This window comes from Lithobates pipiens, unplaced genomic scaffold (genome assembly GCF_037356315.1).
Source record: "Lithobates pipiens isolate NorthernLeopardFrog02 unplaced genomic scaffold, aLitPip1_a1.2 Scaffold_18, whole genome shotgun sequence".
Taxonomy (NCBI): domain Eukaryota; kingdom Metazoa; phylum Chordata; class Amphibia; order Anura; family Ranidae; genus Lithobates; species Lithobates pipiens.
In genome coordinates, this window is record NW_027507758.1 from 274,233,203 (window position 1) to 274,252,430 (window position 19,228).

At 40.4% G+C, this 19,228-nt stretch overlaps 1 protein-coding gene across 1 annotated transcript in view; it reads right to left on the minus strand.

The window, feature by feature from the left end:
- Window positions 1-19,228, minus strand: part of PKIB (cAMP-dependent protein kinase inhibitor beta) — a 244,814-nt gene that overhangs the window by 114,710 nt on the left and 110,876 nt on the right. The gene's annotated exons all lie outside the window — the stretch shown is intronic.

Sequence of the window (19,228 nt, forward strand, 5' to 3'; positions counted from 1 at the left end):
GAAGTGAGTAGATGTAGCCAGTAAGTGCCTGATAAAGGATGGGGAAGATCAGCAGCACTGAGATGGAAAAAAAAAGATGAAAATTTTATTTTTGGTGATAATTGTTTATGATTTTTTTCAGTTAGAGTTTACATTTTTTTTTTTAAGAACAGCTGTGTTTACTGTACAGCATTAGGAGTTCATTGATTATTTTCTGGTTTTGCCATTTAAAGCACATGTTCCAGGAAGATTCACCTGTGGTGAATGTTTGGTAAATGCTGCATTCACCATCCTGCAATTATAACTCAAAGTATTAGTCCCTTATACAGTACTGTGAAATTTTCCTAATTTTATCATGTTATAACCAAAAACGTAAATGTATTTTATTGGGATTTTATGTGATAGACCAACACAAAGTGGCACATAATTGTGAAGTGGAAGGAAAATGACAAATGGTTTTCAACATTATTTACAAATAAATATCCGAAAAGCAAAATGCTATGTGTGGCAGAAAAAGAACACTACACATTACCCTGAACATACCATCCCCACTGTGAAACATGGTGGTGGCAGCATCCTTTTTGTGGGGATGCTTTTCTTCAGTAGGGACAGGGAAGCTGGTCAGTTACATGACCATCCACCTAAACTGACAGGGCGAGCAAGGAGAGCATTAATCGGAGAAGGAGCCAAGAGGCCCATGTAATTGCAGCGAAAGGTGGTTCTACAAAGTTGTGAGGGGGGCTGAATACAAATGCATGCCACACGTTTCACATATATATTTTATTTAAAAAATGGAAAACCATTTATCAATTTCCTTCCACTTCACAATTATGTGCCACTTTGTGTTGGTCTATCACATAAAATCCCAATAATATACATTTACGTTTTTGGTTGTAACATGACAAAATGTGGAAAATTTCAGAGTGTGAATACTTCTTCAAAACACTGTAGATCACATCACCTAGAAAAATAAAATATCAGCAATGTCTGTAAAAAAATCAGTTGTAGATGAAGGGACTCAAACTGATTTTGCCATCCTGTCTAAAATGAAGTCATCCAAAGCATAACAATATAATGAAGAATGCGGCTTATAACATCCACTAATCATTAACAGTACACTTAGTACTGGCCCAGTAAACAGCTAAGTCTTTATTTCTCCATATCACTTGTACAAATCTATATTTTCTCTAATCACCTGTCTTCCTTCCTACACTCCCACGTTAATCATTTCTACTTCCTCTTCATCTTTCATATTTGATTTGAAACATGTGTCCTTGAGTGTTTACGTGAAACTTCAAATGTACTGTTCAGACTGTTCATTATCTCATTAAATTCATTCCACATCCGACAAGGTGGCATTTCTGTTTTTCTCTCATATTTCCACTTTTTCACCTGCAAATATTTCACTAATTGGGAGCACCAAATGACAAAACAAATACTAGATTTTTAAAATAATTTTGTAAGTAAATAAATGTTTTTTAAAGATCTAAACCTCAGGTAAATGACTACTGTGCATCATAAACAGTCCCCCCCCCCCCCCCATAAAATACAGTTTTTCTTTCTTTTTTAATATTTTATGTATCTCAATTCTGCTAATCTCTTTCAGTCCACATGCATTCACTCCAGCATCAGCCTTGCATCATTGATCTAGATTTGCTTTCTGATATTGACAATGGTGGACCAAGCTCATGCAATCTGGGATGGCATGGTACTTGTAGTCTTCACCAGAAGTGCATGTGACAAAGCAGGGCACAACAGGAAGTGCCTAAAAGTGGGCCTTCATGGACGGGCCACCTGGTATTAATTTAATGAAACCTGCACATTTAAAAAAAAAATAATATGTTAAAGCGGAGTTCCACCCACAAATTGAACTTCTGCGGCTCTGTGTGTGAATAGGATTGCTCTGGGGGCACTCAGCAGGAGGAAGGAGCACCAGCAGGGGAACCGAGAAGAGGAGGACAGGGGCTGCTCTGTGCAAAACCCCTGCACAGAGTAGGTAAGTATAGCATGTTTGTTATTAACAATTAAAAAAAGCCAAGCCTTTAATATCACTTTAAGAAATTATTCCAACCTTTTATTTAATACAGTATATCATTGAAATATAACAAGATTTGGTTCTGTACTAAATGTTAGCAAGCCAGGGGAAAGGATGTCTACTGAAATATTGCCAATGTTAATTGCGCTATATTGCAATGTACATATTAGTAATTGCAAAGAAAAGTATGTCCTAAAATTACATTTAATTGAGGCAGTAATAGAGTGCAATTATTGCAATGAATAAATGGTCTGATAGTCTTATTATTTTTTGCCAGACCTTTAATATATTTAAAAATAGACAAAACATGTCAGTATCTTCTTGAATATAAAATATGTTTTTCTGTTGAAATCCCACAGGTCTGCTCAGTTACATAAAACACCTGCAGTGGTATACCATGGGGTTAATTGTTGCCCAAAGCAGCAAAGATTGTTGCAAATGAGGTTTCTTTTACAAAATATGTTTTTAAACACTATCAAAAACAATCATTTACTTCAAATATAACTGTTTAAAACTAAAAAAAAAGTGTTACTTTTAGAGTGGACAGGATTAGAAAACCTGCCAATTTAAATTTCTGCCAATGCCCATGTTAGGGTTGTCATGTTTACTGTTATCATTGAAATTGAAAGTAAAAAAAAAAAAAATGGGTAGTCCCCAGAACAGTAAGACACTAGTTCTGGTGACCCCAGGGACAACCAGCGATTCCCTCACTTTGAAGGCATTTCCTTCCACTTCCTGTTTTAGTTATTGAACAGGACATGAAGGGAAGTCACTATAATGGGACTCAGATGGCTAAAACAAACCCGGCAGGGATTAACACACCCCCTTACTGTATAAAAATGGGAAAAAAAGTTTTGCCTTTAGTTCTACTTTAACTATTACTACCTTCGAGATTAGCAACTTTTATTAAAGTCAATCCAACTTTTTTTCTGTTGATGACATTTCACCAGTGAGAATAACTCTGCAACAAGAAGGGAAAGACATAAAAAAAGGAAAACCTGACACGGGTTCTAGCCTCTCTTTACGCTACTAAAAGAAAAGCATTTTTATTTCTGTCTGTATTGCTATTAGGCAGCAGGACAGGAAGTGAGGATAAATCTCTCTAACACAGTTCAGGATGTCACTAAAAACCTGACAGAGGTTCTGGACCTTTTCTACTATATCCAAAGATAAAAGAGGTTTTGACTTGACCTATACTTTAAGAATCTGTTTTTCATTTTCCACTCTAAATACATAAGCCAGCCTTCTAGATAAAGCCCAGCCAAATATGTTTCCGTAGGAAACCATAAAAGTTCCTAAAGAGAACCTGCAAAATGGCAATATGGAAGTCCCCATTGTAAATTTGCTCATACTGGCACACTTTTATTTTATTTAGCAAAAGAAGAGCACCACACCAAATGTATAGAGTCCCTAAAAGTGTTATATTTCTTCTGAAAAAGATAATCCAATGGTTTCAGGAGCACCAAGGAGGCTCCTTTTATCAGGGCTTCAAAAGTCCTATTTACACATAGGGTTTATAAAAAACAAGAGAATTACTACAGTCTTTTACAAGCAACCAACCGTAAAGCATCAAAGGCCGCGTACACACGAGAGGACTTATGTCCAACAGACCTCCAAAGGAGTTCCGCCGGAGTTCCGACGGAGTTCTGGCGGAGTTCTGGCGGACTTTTCGACCGAACGGACTTGGACCCACACCATCACACCAAACTCCGACGGAGTCGAACGTGATGACGTACGACTGGATTCGAATAAGGAAGTTCATAGCCAGTAGCCAATAGCTGCCCTAGCGTCGGTTTTAGTCCATCGGAGTAGCATACACACGAGCGGATTTTTCGAAGGGGACCGGGTCCGGCGGAGTTCCGTCGGGAAAATTTGAAGCATGCTTCATTTCTAAAGTCCGTCAGACTTTGGCGAATCAAAAGTCCGTTGCAGCCCACACACGATCGAATAGTCTGACGGACTCAGTCCGTCGGAGTTTGGATGTTGAAAAGTCCGCTCGTGTGTACGGGGCAAAACATACAGTGGATATAAAAATAAGAAAACTGGTCAGGAAGACAGGCAAGAGGCCAATAGCAACATTAAAGGAGCTGCAGGAGTATCTGGCAAGTACTGGCTGTGTGGTACATGTGACAACAATCTCCTGTATTCTTCTTATGTCTGGGCTATGGGGTAGAGTGGCAAGACGGAAACCTTTTCTTGAGAAGAAAAACAGCCAAGCCTGGCTAAATTTAGCAAAAACACATCTGATGTCTCCTACAAGCATGTGAGAAGATGTGTTATGGTCTGATGAAACCAAGGTTGAACTTTATGGCCATAATTCCAAAAGATATGTTTGGTGCAAAAACAACACTGCGCATCACCAAAAGAGCCCCATACCCACAATGAAGCATGGTGCTGGCCGCATAATGCTTTGGGGCAGTTTTTCTTCAGCTGTAACAGGGGCCTTAGTCAAGGTAGAGGGAATTATGAACAGTTCCAAATACCAATCAATATTGGCACAAAACCTTCAGGCTTCTGCTAGAAAGCTGGACATGAAGAGGAACTTCATCTTTCAGCATGACAGCGACCCAAAGCATATATCCAAATCAACAAAGGAATGGCTTCACCAGAAGAAGATTAAAGTTTTGAAATGGCCCAGCCAGAGCCCAGACCTGAATCTGATTGAAAATCTGTGGGGTGATCTGAAGAGGGCTGTGCACAGGAGATGCCCGCACAATCCGACAGATTTGGAGTGTTTTTGCAAAGAGTGGGCTAATTACCAAGCGAAGATGTGCCATGCTGATAGACTCATACACGAAAAGAGTGCTATAAAAAAAATCAGTAGGTGCTTCAACAAACTATTGGTTTAAGGGTGTGCACACTTATGCAACCATATTAGTTTATTTTTTTATTTTTACCCCCCCCCCCCCAAAAAAAAAGATTTCAGTTTGTTTTTTTAATTGAGTTGTACAGTTTATAGGTCACATTAAAGGTGGAAAAAGTTCTGAAATAGTTTATCTTTAACTCATTTTTTTACATCACAGAAAACTGACATTTTAACAGGGGTGTGTAGGCTTTATATCCACTGTACCTGGTGCCTCTTACCCACACTTTGCAAATCATCCTGCCTATGGTGTCACTACCTACCTAAGTCATACCAGCATGCAGAAGAGCAGATTTTTCAGATTTTATTGGCTACATTTACTTGTTTAAAGTTAGTGACACGCTTTAGGTATTAAAGCCAGGATGACAAACCTAAGGCCTGAACCTTTAACAGTTTGATAATAGATACATAGACTGTCTCCAAATGTATCCTCCCAAATGTATCCACTTGTATGCGATCCCTGAAAACTTTCCTCTTCAGAGAAGCCTATCCTGCCTCCAACTAACAACTGCATTATTTTCTCCATTAGCTCATCCCCTACAGCTATTACCCTTTTATATGACTTGACCCTCCCTCCTAGATTGTAAGCTCTAACGAGCAGGGCTCTCTGATTCCCCCCTGTATTGAATTGTATTTTAAATGTACTGTCTGCCCCAAATGTTGTAAAGTGATGCATAAACTGTCAGCGCTATATAAATCCTGTATAATAATAATAATACACAATAGAAAGAGAAAAATAACAGAATAATAGTATAAATATCTGATACCTCCAAAAAATGTTTAACAATCCCATCTTGGAGAATTGAGTAATTTATTCACTTTGTGTGTCATTGAATAAGACTAGTCATAACTAATTGCAGATTGTCAAATTGAGAGAGTTAGGGATACAAAATCATTCCAATAGCAGCTCAATATTATTTGTTGCAGTGGTTTCTATAGTGATGCCATGAACACAAGACAGTATGTGGGATAGAAGACTAATTAAACAATGCAAGCACACAAAAACACTCAGGTCAATTCACTAACAAAGATCCAGGATAAAGTTCAACTTTTAAATTTAATGTGCTTTAAAATATCAGTTATTTAGGTGTGTTTATGTATATTTAATTTTTTAATCATCTAAATTGAAATCGGAATGCTATCAATATCAGAACCTATTAAGGATGGCAGCAGGTTCATATTCTTTTCAACACTAATGTACTTTATGTTATCTAATCCATAGCATAGAAGTACTGTCTTTAATTAAATATGACACTGTGAGCATTCTTATGCATGTTTCATGATTAAAACAAATTAGATTGACCCCTTTGCGCCTAAGGGTAAAACAAATGTTAATGCCTAAGAACAATTTTGAAGCTTTGACATGTGTTAGTAAAACCGTACATACCATCACAACTACTGCGACATGAACCCCCAATGTCGGACAATACCGACAATATTTCACTACTGTTCTACCTCCCTCCCTATTTAATTTAGTTGCTACTGCTTTGTTATTGCTTTGTTGTTCCTTTTATTGTTTACGTCTTTTTTTAAATCAGATTGTTTTTATTGAGAACAAAAGTAAAATTTTATTTTTACAACAAACATATCACATAACTGAGAGGACACAGATTTATCCATTCTTGTGGCTAGCAGGATACATAATGCATGCGTTCACACTGTACAAAAGGCAACAGTTACAGATGCAAAACAAAGAAGCATTATCCAGAAAAGGTACATCTGAATCCATAATCCTTCAAATTAATTTATATTGTGTGTGCCCTCATTATATCCTAACCCCCAACTTCGCTCCCAGCCCTTACCAGGGCTATCAAGGGGTGTAGGGTTGCCACATACCCCTAAACAGTGGGGGAGTGGTTCAGTATTTGTATAGATTAACCATTGGGTAAAACAAAACAATATGTTCAACCACTGCAGATCAAGATACCACCACAGTAAGTATATTCCTTCAGTTAAAATTGTACAAGGAGCACTTCTGTACCGTTCCCACCGGCCACATACCCTATCCTACTGTCTAACTTTTTCTATGGTTAAGCAGACGATGTTGTCCTGCCACCGAGAATTTTATTTTGAACCAGGCATAAGAGAGCTAAACCAGGAACCTCTAGCCAAGCATCCCAGATGTTTTCAAACTTCCTTGGGCTACCTCGATGTTTGTATGTCAATTGCTCCCTTATAAGAGAGTAATTTACAGCAGAAACCCATTCCATATGTGTAGGAGGTGATACAGAGAGCCATTTTCTGGCAATAAGTTTTCTAGCTATAAATAATGCCCTGAGGATGGCTATATATTTATGGGATGTATACTGTTCCTCATCTAACCAGCCAAGTAGGCAGAGCTTAGGGTTTACGTCAAGCTACAGGTTCCACACTCTATTAATAGTACTTATTACTGTGGACCAATATATTTGACATTTTGGGCATTTCCATAGCATGTGTATAAGTGTCCCATTATCCAAAGACAGCGAGGACAAAACGGGTCGTCCCTTCTATGCCATTTGTGCAATTTCTCGGGGGTACGGTAAGTGCATAATAAAAAAATTGGGTACGTTTTTGAGATGAGGAAAGTGATACTCTAAGTGCATTATCAAGTAGGGTGGCCCATTCCTCATGCTAAAGATGTCGTATATCATCCCCCCAGCCAGCTCTGCAGTTCAGTGACATAGCATTAGATACTTGACATAGCAGAGAGCCATATAGGGAGGATATTTGTCCCTTTCGGGATGATGACGTAACTAGTTGTGTAAGTATTGTGGGCCTAGTTAGTGCCCAAGTAGAGATTGTAGATTGTGCCAATATAGCATGCCTAAGTTGCAAGTTTGAATACCACGCGAAGAGTTTGGAAGTCTCGCAGGAGGCCTCCATGGTACAACTGTGGAATATACACAACACAAGTCTTAGACCAGGCTGAGAAACCCTGTAATTTACCTAGTTATGGGTAGTTCCTATTGTTCCAAATGCGCGATTGGTTAGTAAATCCTGAATATTGGAGATGCTGTTTGGCTTTACACCACACTCTGTGCATGAGTGCCAGGGTGAGGTAAGATGGGAACGCTCTCAGCTCCATCGCTTCTATGCATTCCACAAGGTCATCACTAGACAGCTGTGTTTGCATAATATCCCTTATATGATCAGAGGGCTTGGGGTACAGCCAGCCCGTTAAATGCTGCAACTGAGCTGCTATGAAATAATAAAACGGGAATGGAACTGCCAGGCCACTGAGTCCTTTGCTTCCTGCAGATTTTCCAATGTGGAACCTGTTTTCTCCATATCAATGTGGGGAAAATGATATTGCATTTTTTAAACACATGGATAGAGATCCAGATGGGTGCATTGTGAAACGCTTACAAGAGTTGTGGATTTCAAATGATTTTTAACAAGTTACAGCAGCCTACTATTGATAGGAATAATTTAATCCAGCTAGCGTTTTTTTCCTGAAATTTGTGAATCAATGGGTTTATATTGTTTGATATAGAGATCTAAGCTAGGATGTACAATTATGCCTTGGTACCGAAAGTTATCTACCACCTTAATCTGTTCTGCTATCTGGGGTAAGGGCGCCACAAGAGTGACAATTTGTCTTCCAGCTCACCTCGTTTAAACCAACATATTTCTGTGTTTCTAGCTCGGGTCAGCATCACAAGCAGCCACTCGCAGGTGTCGCTCATGGCGATCAAACCAGTTGGCAGCCATAGCCGGGTTTTAAAAAAGTGCACAGATCCATCTGCTCAGTCGCATAGTTGTCAGCACCCAGGGCAAGGCAAATAATTTGCGCCCCCTAACCTGCGAACTTTTAGCACTCCCCAAGTCCCTTCCAATACAATAGTACTGACTTACCTGATTCCTATACTGATCACTACACTAACCTACTTGATTTCAACATATACTGTCCACCACACTGAGAACTACACTGACCACTATACTACCCACTACAGTACACTGACCACTATACTATACTGTCCACTACACTGCACTAACCACTATACTATACTGTCCACTATACTACACTGACCACTATACTATACTGTCCACTACACTACACTAACCACTACACTATACTGTCCACTACACTACACTACACTGACCACTATACTATACTGTCCACTATACTATACTGACCACTACACTAGAATGGTCACTATACTATACTGACCACTACACTACACTGACCACTGCACTATACTATCCACTATACTACACTGACCACTAAACTACACTGACCACTGCACTATACTACACTGACCACTATACTGACCACTATACTATACTGTCAACTACACTACCCTGACCACTATACTATACTTTCCACTATACTACACTGACCACTACACTATACTGTCCACTATACTACACTGAACACTACACTATACTGTCTCCTACACTATACTGACCACTACACTATACTGTCCACTACACTATACTGACCACTACACTATACTGACCACTGCACTATACTGTCCACTATACTACACTGACCACTAAACTATATTGACCACTACACTATACTGTCCACTACACTACACTGACCACTGCACTACACTGTCCACTATACTACACTGACCACTACACTACACTGACCACTATACTATACTGTCCACTACTAATATCTCTATCTTTATAGTGTAAGAGTTTCAGCAGGAATGGTCTATAATTGCCCCCTGGTGGCAGTGGTCGAGAGCTCTTTCCACAGAGAAAAATGGAGTAAGGTTATTTTTGCCAAACATGTCAGCTAGCCAAGTTTCAATGAAGTCAACAGGTTTCAGGTTTCTTTCCTTCGGATTTTCAGGCATGCCAACAATGCGGATATTACTACGGCGCAGCCTGTTTTCCATGTCCTCCACTCTGGCCGCCATTTATGCTGTCATTTGCACATCTTGCAAGAGTGGAGGCAGCTCGTCCTCTATGGAGCTCACCCTACCCTCCAAAGCAGTGGCCCTCTGTCTGATATTTTGCATGTCATGTCTAATATGCTGTATAACTTCCTTTATACTTCCAACTTCTGTGGACAATTCAGTGAGTTATGAGCCATAGGTATGTATTGCAGTAAGGATGTCTTGCAGAGAGGGTTCTCTATGTTCAAAGCCAGAGTGGTCTGCTATGCCAGGAGAAGGGAGGGGAAAGGAGATGTTACTCACTGTGCTTCCATATGCTGCCGCCGCCATTTTCTCTGCTGCATGCTTGTCCATGTGCTGCTGTTTCACAGTGAGGCTGTTCTTTGCTTCTTTTGTTGCATACGATGTATGTGGCTGCTGTGCAGATTTCTTGGCACCCAGGTCGTGGGTATATTTCTCCAGCTAGGACACCACCAAGTTGCCTCGATCCTTCACTTGCGGCAGCTGGAGCTGGGATACGCCATGTTGGATCTTCCACTTGCCATGCAGGCTCTCCTCCTGCCTTCTAGTCATCCCTGCCTTAAGGGGATTTCGACCAGGAGTCCCGGGGGGTAGCTCCACGCCGAGAGTGTCCAGTCAATTTCTGCAGGGATATATACTCACAACAGGATAAATTGTGTCAGGATACGGGAGCTGATGTGAGGCATGTCTGCTCACATGTATGTCCAAGCCACGCCCCCATTGTTTATCTCTCTAGTACTTTGATTGATCAAAAATTTTTGCTGAGGACATATTTGTCTATTATGTCTTTGTCTATGTTTCTCAAGTTCCTATCGCCATTCTCTGAAAATACAGACCATATATGAACATACATGAACAGATTTGTATAATAAGTAACATATATGTGTGTACAATAGGGATGGGCTTTATGTTCGGGTCGAACATGAGTTTGACTTGAACATTGGCTGTTCGCCCGATCGCCGAATAGCGAACAATTTGGGGTGTTCACAGCAATTTCGAAAGCCGCAGAACACTCTTTAAAAGTCTATGGTAGAAATCAAAATTTCTAATGTTAAAGGTTAATATGCAAAGTATTGTCTTCCAATTATGTGCTTTGAAAAACATATTTATTTATTTTCATTTTCCTACCTTCACCGTATATACTGTGCTAAGGAAAATTCCTTTGCAAAGTGAAAATTCCCTTGCAAAGTGAACAGCTTATTTGCCTTTATTTAGTAAATCAATCCTGATAAGTTAGATCTTTAATGAAAAAGAAAATTACATTTTCTACCTTATGGAAACAGAAACATCAAAACATGATTACAAGTTTTGCATTGTTCCTTTTTCTATTGTTAATAAAAATGTCTATTGCATTAGAATTTGTAAAACTGTTGTGTTCCATGATGATTATAGTTCAGGTCTACATACAGTACGTGTTAGTTGCTCTATTGCCGAATGTTGTAATTACTAACCATATTTCATACCAGTCAATGACAGCTTGCATTTATGTATGTAGCCTATACAATATATTTGATTTGTGTTATTAGTACACAAAGGAGTGATTGTCTGCTTTCTAAAAGCTGCTGTTAAAGCAATTTATATGCTAAGCTAAAAAAGCAAGCTGAAAATTATCACAAAGTTGTGGATGTGAAGCACAGTTCTCTCATCGTGTGCTGAATAGTATTTTGCAGGGTTAGGTTTTCAAACTTATCTGTTGAAAAACTCAGTTTATGTATAGAGAGTTTGGATATGGGACAGTTAAAGTGGACCTTCAGTCATGTTTTTATCTTTCCATCTATTAAATGTTCTGCCCTTGTTGTTTTAACTTTGGATAGTAAAACATTTTTCTTCTGCCAGTAAATACCTTATACAACCCACTTCCTCTTTCTTTTCTGGTAATTAGCCTAGGTGTATGACATCACACACAGCTCTCTCTCTCTCTCTAACTCTTGTGAGAGTTTCCCAGGAGGGGGTATGGGTCATAAAAGGTCCAATGAGGGCTGCAGAGCTGGAGGTATGCCTCTGTGTGTCTGTGTAAATCCAGGAAGTGAACAGGCAGCAGCTTTAGCTGCCCATAGTTAAAATGGTTGCAGCCAGTCTTGGTGGCATATTTGTCAAGTACAGAAGAGGGAAGCTTTAGAATGGCAAAGATGTTTAAATTACAAATTATGTGAGCAAACTGCAGTTCTTCTTTAACTAATACTTAACTCAACTCACATTCTAAGCTATGTACTGGTGCATTGACTGCACTTCCTTTATCAGGGGAAATCCGTGTGCTACTAGAGTTGTAGGACATGTCTTATTAAAACCAAGCTAATGCTGCTGACATGGGTGAGAGATGTTCATTATCTCATGCCTACAAACACAGTGTACCTTACCCTTAGTCATAAAGGGGTTATACACCTCATCATACAAAATGCTGATTATGGAATTATACACTGACATGACCTCTGTAGGTGTAGGCACTGTGATATAATTCATCCTCAACATTCAAAAACGTACTGACATTTTTCGAGTCATTCCCCCCATCCTGCTCCCATCCCACCAGTGACTCAGTACTTTTTTACATTAGTGATTTAAAAGCCGAAATCCTGCTGAGTCACTACTGTCATGGGGGGTGGAGGATTGCTGAAAGAACAACTTGAATGTGAAGTTTGAGGATGAATTGCTCCATATTGCTTGCATCTACAAGGGGCAGTAAGGGTTTGTTTAAAAGGTAATTTTGTAAAACCCTGAATGTCCATAGCTTGTCACTATTCTAAGCATGCTAAACAATGGTAATATAATGCAGGCACAGTATACTAGCAGCTGTTTCCCAAAAAGTCATGGGAGTCTTGAAATGCAGGTTACTGATTTTAGCACAGAAGATATCACTTTTGCGTCACTTGTTTAATCCTCCAGGTATTTGAAGGGCAGCCCCACAGACCAATAGGGAGATACCGGAGAGGAAGGACCTAGTTGAAAAATATAGCTCTGTAGGTTTCAGGACTTCCAAAGTGTGCCTACATTTTATTTGTATTACACAATTAGCTTTCAGTAGTGATAAAATGTACTTTCAACACATATGTGTGAACTGTATTTGTTGTTCTTTTATGTATACAATATTGTTGCTACAGGTTTTGTTTATTTGATAGAGACAAATAGGGGTTGGTTTACTAAAACTGGAGTGTAAAATCTGGTGCAGCTGTGCAGTGGCGGGCACTCTATTAGGGGCGCAGAGGCACCGGCCCCCCTAATCCATGCACCCAGCATCTAATCTACATGTAGGGCGAGAGAGTGAGCCTAAAGGAAGCAAGCCGTTTCTTTTGTGAACCCTGTGTCAGATGAGTCCCCTTTATTACATTTTACAAGCTTCAATATAAATGACAAAACATACATATACTGTAAAAGACTGTTTAGAAATAAAATAAAATTCACCTAAAACCATTATAATTTTTATTTAATACCACCCCAGCAGATATGTAATTGCTGTATGTTATAAGTAGAATTTTTACTTACCAGAACTCTAAAATGTAATGCATATAAAATAAAAATGCTTTTTGTAAATCCCACAGTTTAACCCAGTTCTTACAATTACCAGGCTTGCAAAAGTGACAGGCCAGCAGACATAGCACTTACTGAATGTTATAAATTTACACTACCCAGGACTGTTGAGTATATAAATTAACAGCTAAGCTAACACTAACCTTTAATATGCAGGAAAAAAATTTTTTAAAACATCGATGATTAATACTTGTCAGCTTAGGTTCTTAAAAATGTGATTATTGCTTAGCTACTGATAATGGCAGAAAAACGTTTTTTCACCACATCTGAGACTTTTCTGTACTTTTTTTCACATACTTTGCATAAAATAGGCATTCATCCTATTTTATATGAAGCCTTGTCTAAATGTTTACAGTATATAAACTGAGTAGAATAAAGGAATCCGCTGTAAGACTGAAAAAGAACAAAGCTATTTTGTGAGCAACCAGACGTTATCACAATCTGCTCAGTCTAAAGTAATTTAGGTTATGAGTATCCCTGATGAATGTTACCCTACAGAAAAATACACACTGTTTAAATGGACTGTTGTGCTTAAAGGGATTGTAAAGTCAGAAAGTTTTTTTTATCTAAATGCATTCTATGCATTAAGATAAAAAGTCTTCTGTGTACAGCAGCCCCCCTAACACTTACCTGAGCCCCATCTCTGTCCATCAATGTCCACGAGTGTCTCAGTCATCGGAGATTGTCCCTCCTGATTGGCTAAAACACAGCAGCGACGTCTTAAGCAGTCGTTGCTGTCAATCAAAGTCAGCTAGTCAATCGGGAGAGAGAGGGGGCGGGCCATGTCAGGGCTCCTTGTCTGAATAGACACAGGGAGCTGTGACTTGGTTTGGTTTGGGTGCCCCCATAGCAAGCTAGCTATGGGGTCACTGAATGGGGGGGAGGGACTAGGAGCACAGAAGAAGGACCCGAGAAGATGAGGATCGGGGCTGCCCTGTGCAAATACACCACAACAGGGCAGGTAAGTATAACCCCCCCCCCCAACCATACCAGGCCCCATGCCCTCAACATAGGGGGTGGGTGCTTTCTGCACCCCCCAAAGCACCTTGCCCCCATGTTGACGGGGACAAGGGCCTCTTCCCGACAACCCTGGCCGGTGGTTGTTGGGGTCTGCAGGCGGGGGGCTTATCCAAATCTGGGAGCCCCCTTTCACAAGGGGGCCCCCAGTTCCTGCCCCCCATGTGAATGGGTATCAGGTACATACTACCCCTACCCATTCACCAAAAAGGCAGTGAAATGTAAAAAAAAAAAATCAAGAGCCAGTTTTTGACAATTCCTTTATTAATAGCTCTGTCTTCTCCCACACCGTCCTCTCCGCTATCATCTCTTACTGCCACCGTCTCTTCCTGCCACCATCTTCTCCTGCTGTCTCTCCTGATGCCTTCTCTCCTGCTGCCGCCATCTTCTCCTCCCACCGCCAGATTCTGATAAGCCCCCTTCTCACAGACCCCAACAACCACCGAACAGAGTTATCAGGAAGAGGCCCTTGTGCCCATCAACATGGGGGCAGAAAGCACCCACCCCCCATGTTTAGGGCATGCGGCCTGGTATGGTTTAGGGGGGGCTTGCTCGTTCCCTTCCTTTACAAACCTGCCGGGCTGCATGCTCTGGACCTGGGGGGGGGGGCCCACAATGTTTTTTTAATGTTTTTTTTTGTTTCGCAGCATTTTTTTTTTGTTACATTTCATAGTTTCATAGTTAGTAAGGTTGAATAAAGACACCAGTCCATCCAGTTCAACCTGAGTGAGTGTCTACAATGGACCCTATCCCTGTACATTGCACACTCACATTGGTCCCTACCTTCAAGGCGCCCACAATCCAAGGTCCCCATTCATATACTAGGGCCAATTTTGGACAGAAGCCAATCAACCTACCTGCATGTCTTTGGATTTGGATTTAGCTGACAGCTGATGACTGGTTGGTTGTCAAGGATGCGGCGGCCGGCTTCCCGACCCCCTTCTTAGCAACCAGCTATATAGAGTGCGTTTAATGAGGAAAAAAAGGGTTTAAAACGGATGTCAGCGGATCGGATGTAAGCAGATCGTCCACTAACATCCGTTTTTGTCCGTTCCGGGTTTTTTTACGGATGAAAAAATAGGGTTTTCTTCCGTCATAAAAAATGGAGCTTAGTGGAGACGGATGCCAGTGGATGATCATCCACTAACGTCCACTATCCCATAGCATGTATGTCTCTTTTTCATCTGTCAATGGATTGAATGAAAAACGAACATATGGAACGGCCGTGTGAAAGGGGCCTAACTCTATCGATTACCTTTGGGATTAACTGAAACACTGATTGGGATCTAGGTCTTTTTTGTCAACATCAGTACAGACCTCGTCAATGTTCTTTTGTCTATATGGGTACAAATTCCCAAATATAGTCCACAATCTTGCAAAAATCCTTCCCAAAAGAGTGAGGGCTTTTATTTCTGCAAAGTGAGGGCAATTTCCACATTGCTACCCATGGTTTTGAAATGTACAGTGGGCCTCGGAGGTGTTATAATCAAGTGTCCACAAACGTTTGGCCATATAGCATTCTAAATACTGATATAAACAAGATATTCTGTATATTGTTTACTTTAATTATAACAAAAGGCAAAACTTTTTTGTTTTGAATAGAATGAAGAGGGATTAAGGCCCCTTTCACACATGCGGATGGTATGTCCGTATTTCATCCATCCGTTTGCGGATGAAATACGGACATACATTCATCCCTATGGGATAGCGGGTGTCTGCAGACACCCGATTTCGTCCGCCTCCGCAACAGTCCGATTCTGCAGAGCGGATCGGACGAACACGGACACACGGTCCGTGCTCGTCCGATCCCCATAGAGGAGAGCGGAGATCTGACAGGGCGGTCCCTGCACAGTGTGCGGAGACCGCCCTGTCCGCAGCCGGCTCAGCGGGGACAACGGAGCGATCCCCGCTGAGCGAGCGGATCTTCACGGGGTGGATCATTACTGATCCGCCCCGTGTGAAAGAGGCCTAAAACACCTGTCAAGTTGTTATTGCTATCTGTGCTCCCGTTAGGGAGATTCACCCACTCTACTTGTCCTGTTAATCATTGCTACCAAGAGTGAAATCAAAAGAAAATCCCAAATTTTGGGCTATAGAATCAGAGCAGGAATAGGGAGAAATTCTTTCAATGGGGAGACTAGTTCTCATGACCCTGGTGATAACCAGAGATCCAGGGTTTCCTCACTTTGGAGGAATTTAATCTCCTTTCCTGTTTTAGCTATGAGACAGGAAGCGAGGGGAAGCCTTCCCTATGGAGCACAGATGGAAAACAAAACTGACAGAGGTTATAAGCCTCCCTTACTCTCTATCTAAAATAAAAATTAAAATAAAATAAAAAAAGTTGCCCTTAGTTCTACTTTAGCCTGAGAAAGTTTCCATTTAAATACTCCAAAGGCACATTGTGCATCATGTAGCCAGTCACTTATTTACTATTTAGTGTATGACTAAAGTATGATCTATGAATATCAGAAAGACTCTACATTCACTGACTGACAAGTAGGATAAAGATTACAGTTAAGCACTTCCACATTAAAGAGTAGATGTTGGATGAAACTTGGCTGATCAAATTTTCTCATGGGTGATTCTTGCTTGAGGGAATTCTTAAAGGATGCATCTTGTGTAAAAACAGGCTAAAACCACTGTGGTTGAGTATGGAAAATGTAATCATGGTTAAAAATGGGTAAATGTTGGGCACATTTCTTGCTAATTTAATTATATTGCATGTTTTTTTTTTTTTAAATATGCAAGGACATCTCTGACCATACTGATATCATATACACATGTTTAGCTCTATTTTACATGAGAGCTCGAGCCATCCCTTTGCACTTCCATGCCCTCATTTGTGTTAGGCCATATCAGTGATGGGTGACCTCATTGACCAATAGGGATGAGCCCGATGTTTGAGTCGAACGTAAGTATTGTATTGTTCGCCGAATAGTAAATAATTTGGGGTGTTGGCGGCAAATTCGAAAGCCCCAAAACACCCTTTAAAAGTCTATGGGAGAAATCAAAAGTGCTAATTTTAAAGGCTTATATGCATGGTATTGTCATAAAAAGTGTTTGGGGACCTGGGTCCTGCCCCAGGGGACATGTATCAATGCAAAAAAAGTTTTAAAAATGGCAATTTTTTGGGAGCAGTGATTTTAATGATGCTTAAAATTAAACAATAAAAGTGAAATATTCCTTTAAATTTCACACCTGGGGGGTGTCTATAGTATGCCTATAAAGTGGTGCATTTTTCCCATGTTTAGAACAGTCCAAGAGCAAAATGACATTTCTAAAGGAAAAAAATTCATTTAAAAGTACTCGCGGCTATAATGAATTGTCGGTCCTGGCAATACACATAAAAGTCATTGAAAAAACCAGCATGGGATTCCCCCACAGTCCATTACAAGACCCTTTGGGTCTGCTATGAATATTAAGGAAGACCCCGAACCAAAATTTTAAAAAAAAATTGCGTGGGGGTCCCCCCAAATTCCATACCAGGCCCTTCAGGTCTGGTATGGAAATTAAGGGGAACCCCATGCCAAAAGTAAAAAAAAATGGCGTGGGGGTCCCCCCAAAAATCCTTACCAGACCGTTATCCGAGCACGCAACCTGGCAGGTCCCAGGAAAAGAGGGGGGGGGGGTGAGAGAGTGCCCCCCTCCTGAACCATACCAGGCCACATGCCCTCAACATGGGGGGGGGTGCTTTCGGGACCGACAATTCATTATAGCCGCAAGTACTTTTAAATGACTTTTTTTACTTTAGAAATGTAATTTTTCTCCCGGACTGTTCTAAACACGGGAAACATGCGCCACTTTACAGGCATACTATAGACACCCCCCAGGTACAAAATTTAAAGGAATATTTCACTTTAAGCATTATTAAATCACTGCTCCCAAAAAAAAATGACATTTAAAAGAAAACAATTGCATTGATACATGTCCCCTGGGGCAGGACCCAGGCCCCCAAATACTTTTTATGACAATAACTTGCATATAAGCCTTTAAATTGAGCACTCTTGATTATTCATGTTTGTGTCCCATAGACTTTAACGGTGTTTGCGTGTTCAAACAAATCTTTTGCCTGTTTGCATGTTCTGCTGCAAACCAAACCAGAGGGTGTTCGGCTCATCCCTACTGACCAATAGTAACACCTGATGGAAAGGAGGGGAGAGGGTCCATTTGTCAACTATTGATAGAAGTTCTATTTGTCTATTAGAACATTTCAGCTTTTTGGGGTTCCAGGGCACTAAAATCTAAGTGGGTGTAAAGCACCTGGAGACTCCTGCTATCCCATGGAGATTGTAACATAGTACATTTAGCATGAAGATTGGTATTCTTTAAAAGGATAGTTCACCTTTATCACAAAAATGCCTATGCAGATAAGGGGCATCTGTAGATAAAAACAAACTGACTAAAGTTGAAAAATGCCCTTCCGTTCCTATAGGTGTATCTTTTTTACATACCTTAGGAAGCCTGACTAGAATACTTCCAGGACATTGCTAAGTACTCCCTGGACGTTGCTAAGCGGGGCCTAGTCATCACTTCTCACCTCCACCATCACAAGAGCGAGCGCTCAAATGCACAGTGATGACTAGGCCTTACTTAGTAATGTCCTGGGAGTACTTAGCAACATCCTGGGAGTATTCCAGTCAGTCTTCATAGGGTATGTAAACGGCCTACACCTATAGCAAGGGTGATATTTATTTTTAGTCAGAGCTGCACAGTTTTAATATACAAACATCCTTTACATGCATAGGTTTTTTGTAAAGGTGAACTATCCATGTAAGCAACACAACAAACCAATGCAAGATTTACTTCCATTATAGAAAATGGACAGATACTCTGCACTGAATCTACTATTAAACATACAGTTTCTTGGAACATTTCTGTCCACTTAGGGTTATTATGCTGCTCAATGCTCACAACTGAAGTGACAATATCTAAATGGTCACACTTCCAAAATTCACAGCA